Genomic DNA, 7,106 nt, shown 5'->3' on the forward strand with positions numbered 1-7,106 from the left:
ATGAAAGTATGTATATATAATTTATATAAACATACATATATGCAGATTGCAGATATATATATATATATATATATATATATATATATATATATATATATATATATATATATATATATATTTATCGTTAATATGTATATGCTTTCATCGTGACATCCTGCGCTGATTCGCGAAAGTATGAAACATTTGGTCCGTAGGTATTTAATAATTATTATAGTAAATAATTATATATATATATATATATATATGTGTGTGCGTGTGTGTGTGTGTGTGTGTGTGTGTGTGTGTGTGTGTGTGTGTGTGTGTGTGTGTTTGCGGGCGCGCGTGCGTGTGTGGGAGTGTATGTGTGTGCGTATCAATGTATATTAGGTTGGTACAAAATATTTTGCCACTTTGTGGAAGAAGCATTTTTAACTATTATAATTTATTTTATGCATATTGTTTACCAGATAAACAGATCGCCATGATTAATTTATAATTTTTTTTCTTCTGATTATTAAAGCCCCGTTCATATTTTCCTGCAATATTTTCACTAACGCGTATCTGAAAACGACATCCCATCATAATGACGCTTGGAATTACTGATCAAAGATTTCCCAGAAAAAATTGGTTGAGAAATTTTTCACCATCCTACATAATCTGGCCTAGCTGCATCGACTTATTACTTATTTCGTTGATTACAAAACAAAAGGAGATCGAACATGGGTTAAATTCCTATTTTACATGAAAACAAGGTCGCTGGAAAAATGGTGGGATCCTTCTACCGCTCCAGAAGATATCTCACTGCTGATGCAATTCTCTATCTATATAAAAGCCAAGTACATCCAAGGATGGAGTACTGCTGTCACATCTGGGCAGGAGCTGCTAAAAACAGCCTATCCTGCCTTGACAGAGTACAAAATGGACTTCGTGGCTTAGTGGGAAATGTCCTTTTCTCTTCCCTGCAACCTCTCTCCCACAGAAGAGACGTTGCGAGCCTGTCTTTGTTTTATCGTTATTTCCATGGCAAGTGCTTGCCAATCTTTCACGAAAACACCCGTCTAGCTGAAACCACTGTCAAAAATTTTCCCCACTCTTTATCTGTGCCAAAACCAAAACGTAGATTCCATGAACAAAGCTGCTTTCTTAGAAGTGCACGCCTGTGGAACTCTTATCCGTTTGCCTATTTCCCACCTGACTACAACTTGAATGTCTTCAAGTCCAACATAAACAAATTCCTGATGAACGGCCCCCTTTAGTAAGACACTTTATCAAATCTCCAATACTAACGACTACTACGATACTATCCCATTGATTACTTTACACGCAATAACCGTTATCCCCGAGTGGCTTCCGGGACTTGATAAGTGGTGACTTCCATGTAAAAAAAACAAACATTAAAACAAATTAACAAGCGAGGCATTCAAAAGTTTGTGGACAAATGGAATCAAGTTGAGTCTATTTTTTATCAACAAACGTTTTCAAAAACACAGTTTCTTTTCAAGAAGAATCTTTTACACAGGCCTTATATACCTACATATATGTTGTGCGCATGCGCGTGTGTACCTCTGAACGAAATCAGTTATTTATATAAAAAGAGCATTTTATCTATCCGTGAGAATAATGTACATTTTAATAAATAATTATTCATCACGCATTAACGTAAGTTAACGACGAGATTCGAAACCGATACTCCATAGTCTGCGTCAAACCCTCGTTCGTGATTGATTTTTTTTTCATAGAAGTTATTTATTTGTTTATTTTGTTTGCGATACTTCTGAACAAATTCAATTATGTATACGGACGTTACCGAAATACTAAGTGGGAATAAATTTCCTACCATATGGGAAGAGACGGATGGGATAGTTGTAGGTTCAATCTCTGGCTATGGAAAGGTGTTGATCTAACCGCACTGATGAGTTGTGATATAACGAAACAGTACTTTATGTGACATACTATATATATATATATATATATATATATATATATATATATATATATATACTCCCAAACACCACTTTTATGTAAAGGGCTACTATCAAAGACATAAGTTGCAGGGATACTATGTAGGGAATTGAGCAGCAGGATATATGTTTAAATTACACTTGAACTTCTGCAAGTCAGTACAGTCGTGGAAGCGATATATATATATATATATATATATATATATATATATATATATATATATATATATATATATATGTACATGTACATGATGAAAATAATGGAAATAGTATTCCGACAAAATAGAGAAAATAAAAAGGAACAAACCGTATTATTTGTTCATCAACGTTTCGTCTTTATTTCGAAGGAAGTCTCGAAATAAAGACGAAATGTTGATGAACACATAATACGGCCTGTTCATTTTATTATATATATATATATATATATATATATATATATATATATATATATATATATATATATATATCCTTTCTTTTGTGTTTTCTTTTTGAAAATCAAATTTTTTTTGACACTTTTTAAAGTGTTTTTAACATATTTATTAACTCTTTCCATACACACACACACACACACACACACACACACACACACACACACACACACACACACACATATATATATAGTAGCTTCCTTAAATCTAAATACCAACTGTAAGTGTGCCTGCGCGGGGAATTTTTGTGACAAGAGTTGCGTAATATCTAACCCCACCTCTCCTGGGTTGACTTTGCTGAATATCCGTGGCAGATGAAGGTTAAGGTTGACTGGAAACAATGTCGGGACAAGCGGAGAACACATACAGCGCCTAGAATTCCCAAATGCTCACCCATCTGATATAAGCCATGCTTAGCGTTGTTTTACTTCGGTGGTATAACAAGAGCCGGCGTGTAAACGTCATTGTGCTGTATACATGTATACATATACACGTATATATGTACACACACACACACATCTATATCTATATATCTATCTATCTATATATATATATATTAAAACAAATCCTTTGTTCGATAAAATGCATGCCCATTGGCTGATAGGAAGGGGCGCGGTGGATACTAGAAAGCTGATTGGCTAACTAAAATCCTCAACAGAAGACGACCATATAAAAACGATAAACAACCACAGAATTCGCGCATAAGCCTGACGAAGCCTAGATTCGATGAAACGCCGAATATTCAGTGTAGCTTAATCGCCATATATATTTTAAAAAATACTATATATACATATATGTGTACACTTATACACGTGTATAATTTTTTATCTACAGATTTGAAATTTGGTATATAGGGTATTCAGAAACGGGAAAACTTTTTAATCAGTTTTTATCTGGAAAACATGCTGCGAAGGAGTATAAATTACAAAATAGATACGTGTGGATGACAGGATTTTTATGTATGTCAACTGTTTCACGACTGCGCATGCGTGAATCGTTTTTATGAGAAAATTGTTATCTAAAGAATAAATAGTTTTGAAAACACATTTTAAAGATCATAGCAAGCTAGTCTAATGATTGCCGTACGTATTTTACTCACTGTTTTTGTGTTTTGATTTCGATCTCAGCTCGAGTACTTTTTCCCCCTTACAAAAAGTGAACTTTAAAAAAAAAAAAAAAAAAAAAAAAAACATGCTCGCATCCTCAGTTTCTTTCGTTTTTTAACCTAATTTTTATAAAGGAATTTAACGTTACGGTTAATACCTACGATATTTCTGTTTATAATAAATTAGAAATCCGCATTAAAAAATATAATATTTATGCGTATTTTATGACCGGGTAACGCCGGGCGGCCTGCTAGTATAATATAATTGTCCGTTAGCGAGATTTGAAACTGGGATCTCAGCGCTGGTCCGAAGCTTTACCACGAAGCAAGGTAATTGAATGGATCGCCTTTTTTTTAATAGATATTACTATTTAGTTGTTTCTTCTAAATGCCGAAAAGCCATTTGAGGATGCGGGTTAATGAGATTGTTATTTGACGAAGAACAACACTATGAGAGGATATGAAACGTTGAATGAAATTAATTATTTAAGAATTTGTTAAGATTGAATGTGAAAACGGCCATATTATAGTCGGCTGGGAAGTAACCCCGGACTATCGTATTCCACAGGTTGGAGGTTCTTAGGAATAACTTTTTTTATGGAAGGTTCTGTATAGTTTTAGGTACGCAAAAAAGAAAAGAAATTCTTTACAATTGTAGCTGGACGAGTTTTTTTTTTTTTTTTTCAAATGTCTTGTATGAGAGAACCGGATATTAGAGCGCATTTCACTACTACCATAACCATTTCACTACTACCATAACCATTACACTACTACCATAACCATTTCACTACTACCATAACCATTTCACTACTACCATAACCATTACACTACTACCATAACCATTACACTACTACCATAACCATTTCACTACTACCATAACCATTTCACTACTACCATAACCATTTCACTACTACCATAACCATTACACTACTACCATAACCATTTCACTACTACCATAACCATTACACTACTACCATAACCATTACACTACTACCATAACCATTTCACTACTACCATAACCATTTCACTACTACCATAACCATTTCACTACTACCATAACCATTACACTACTACCATAACCATTACACTACTACCATAACCATTTCACTACTACCATAACCATTTCACTACTACCATAACCATTACGATAGATTAGAGAAAGACTAGCTTCGGTGAGCAAAGTGCTGCTAGGTAAAGAAGAAGTCTTTCACCGTTAGGTTTCGAAAGTGGTTATGTATATTATTAGTTTTTCTGTTGTTTTTAATTGTTTTTGTATTCGAATTTGGATCAAAGTGTAGTGTCGATTCAATTCAAAGAAAAGCTGGGGCAATTGTCTTGTTTGTTTTTCCAAAGTGCTCGTTTTAAATGAAGCAAAAATTTCCCCGCATAAAATACCGAAGTTGCATCTAATCCTGTCCTCGTGGGGAGCTGAATAATTTGGACACATTTAATTCACCTCAAACAAGACACATTGTTACTGTGAATTAGGGGTCTTTATTTTTATTTTTATTTTTATTACATGGTAGTCACCACTTATTAAACCCGGAGGCCACTCGGAGATAAGGGTTATTGCGTGTACAGCAATCAATTTTTTTTTTTTTAATTTTGCACAAAAATTAAACATGATATGAGTAAAAAAAATAACAAAACGGATTTTCCGAGAAAAAGAGGTGCCTTTCGAGTTAAAATGGCTAAAAATGACACGTTTGTGCCTATTAGAAAAAATTGATGCCTTGGATGTTTATAAAATTTTCTGAAAAGTTGTAACTAACTGATTTCTATATAATTTTGTTTGTCTATATTTCGCAATAACTCTTGGGTGTACCCCAGGGCTCTTTTAATTTTTGAGACTATTTTACCATATTTGTCCAAAATTTTCTGTCTATGTCTATTTAGCAGTTTTGCCTGGTGCTGAACTCAAATTTAAAATATGTTTTAGGCCTTGGAGACTTTTGGGGATTAAATGGGGAGGGGGAATGATGAACTTAGTCATTTCTTTTTTTTTTTTTTACATAGTGCAGAACTCAGATTTACATATGTTAAGGCATAAAACTGCACCGTTTGTTCATTTTCACCAGGATTTGACGTGCCTTGGTGACTTTTGGGCCTACATGCGATGGAGTGGGGTGCTGAATTTAGTCATTTTTTATGCATCGTTCATTGTGCATTCAATGGGGATTATGCATTCTTCACTTGTTCTTTTATGGTTTTGATTGTTTTTTTTCGATCTTCGAATTCGGATCAAAGTGTAGTGTCGGTTCAATCCAAGGAATTGTCTTGTTTGCTTTTCCAAAGTGCTCGTTTTAGATGAAGCTAAAATTTCCCCGCATAAGTTACGTCTAATTCTGTCCTCACGGAAAGTTGAATAATTTGGATATCTTTAGTTCACCTCAAGCAAGACACATTGCAACTGTGAATTAGGGGCCAGATTTATAGGAGCATTCTAAGTGGGGAGTTGTGGAGCATGACATTACCCTTGGTGCAGTCGTAAAAGCAGGGAGTGGGGAGGGTATTCCAAAAGTAAGCAATTTAAGGAAATAATCTATTAGAGTAGAAAGCCTTCCAGCATTCGTGGACCTCAGCAGAAAATCGCTGGGATCTGCTGGTTGTCGGGTGTATTGATCTTGAAAGGGCAAAAGTACAGTAAGTTCGCCGAACACATTCCGCGGAAGTATATATATATATATATATATATATATATATATATATATATATATATATATATATTATGAAACTCAAATGACCTTGTAACGAGTGATATAACATACTTTCCGGTTTACGACATCCGGTTGTGCATGCGCGCATAAACATTGACCCATAACAACGTAAACAAACACAAATCGCTTCTTTTGCAGATTTTGACCTGCGCACTGAACTATTAACGTTATTATTTCGAAATTATTATTTAATATGGGAAGAGTGAGGATGTTTTGTAACTATTCTTTTTAGAGCTATACTGTCGCTATTTTCTTACTAAACAACTTTAACCCGTTGACAAACATAAGAACGACTGTAGTAAAGCCAAGACTACTACTACTACTACTAATACTAATACTACTACTCTCTATTCGTCCATTTTCCTTCCTTTCTTCTTTTTTTATTTTTTGTTTACATTTCTAGATACAAAATAGTTCTGTGAGAACGGTGAATTTGTTGACATATTTACTAATCTGTTTCAATATTAGTTTTATTTCATTTTATTTATGTAGGTTATATTTATTTATTTATTTTTTTGCTTCAGGTTTTATTTTATTTTTATTTTTTTTTTAGATTTTAAGTTTCTATAACTTGGTTGAAGGATTCCAATATGGATTTTTCATTCTTATATTTCTCATCGATAAGTGCATGTGCGTTTTGCTGCTAAATGTCTTTCGTTGGCGTTCGATTCGTAGGAAAATTGTTTAATTTTCAATTTTTGAGCGATTATTCGGAAAAATAGGTAACTTTACACGAACTGGGAGGATATTTTTTTTCCTTTTTGAGTGATCCGTCCGTTATTTTTTCATTCTAATATACTTTCATAGAAATGTTTCTGTTATGTCAAGCAAACAACTATTTTCTTTACGTCACAAGTGTCACGCTCATACATTAATCCTATAGATAATATAACATACAGACCCAACGGGTCACGGG

This window comes from Euprymna scolopes, chromosome 28, assembly GCF_053919585.1.
Source record: "Euprymna scolopes isolate OS-2025 chromosome 28, ASM5391958v1, whole genome shotgun sequence".
NCBI lineage: Eukaryota > Metazoa > Mollusca > Cephalopoda > Sepiida > Sepiolidae > Euprymna > Euprymna scolopes.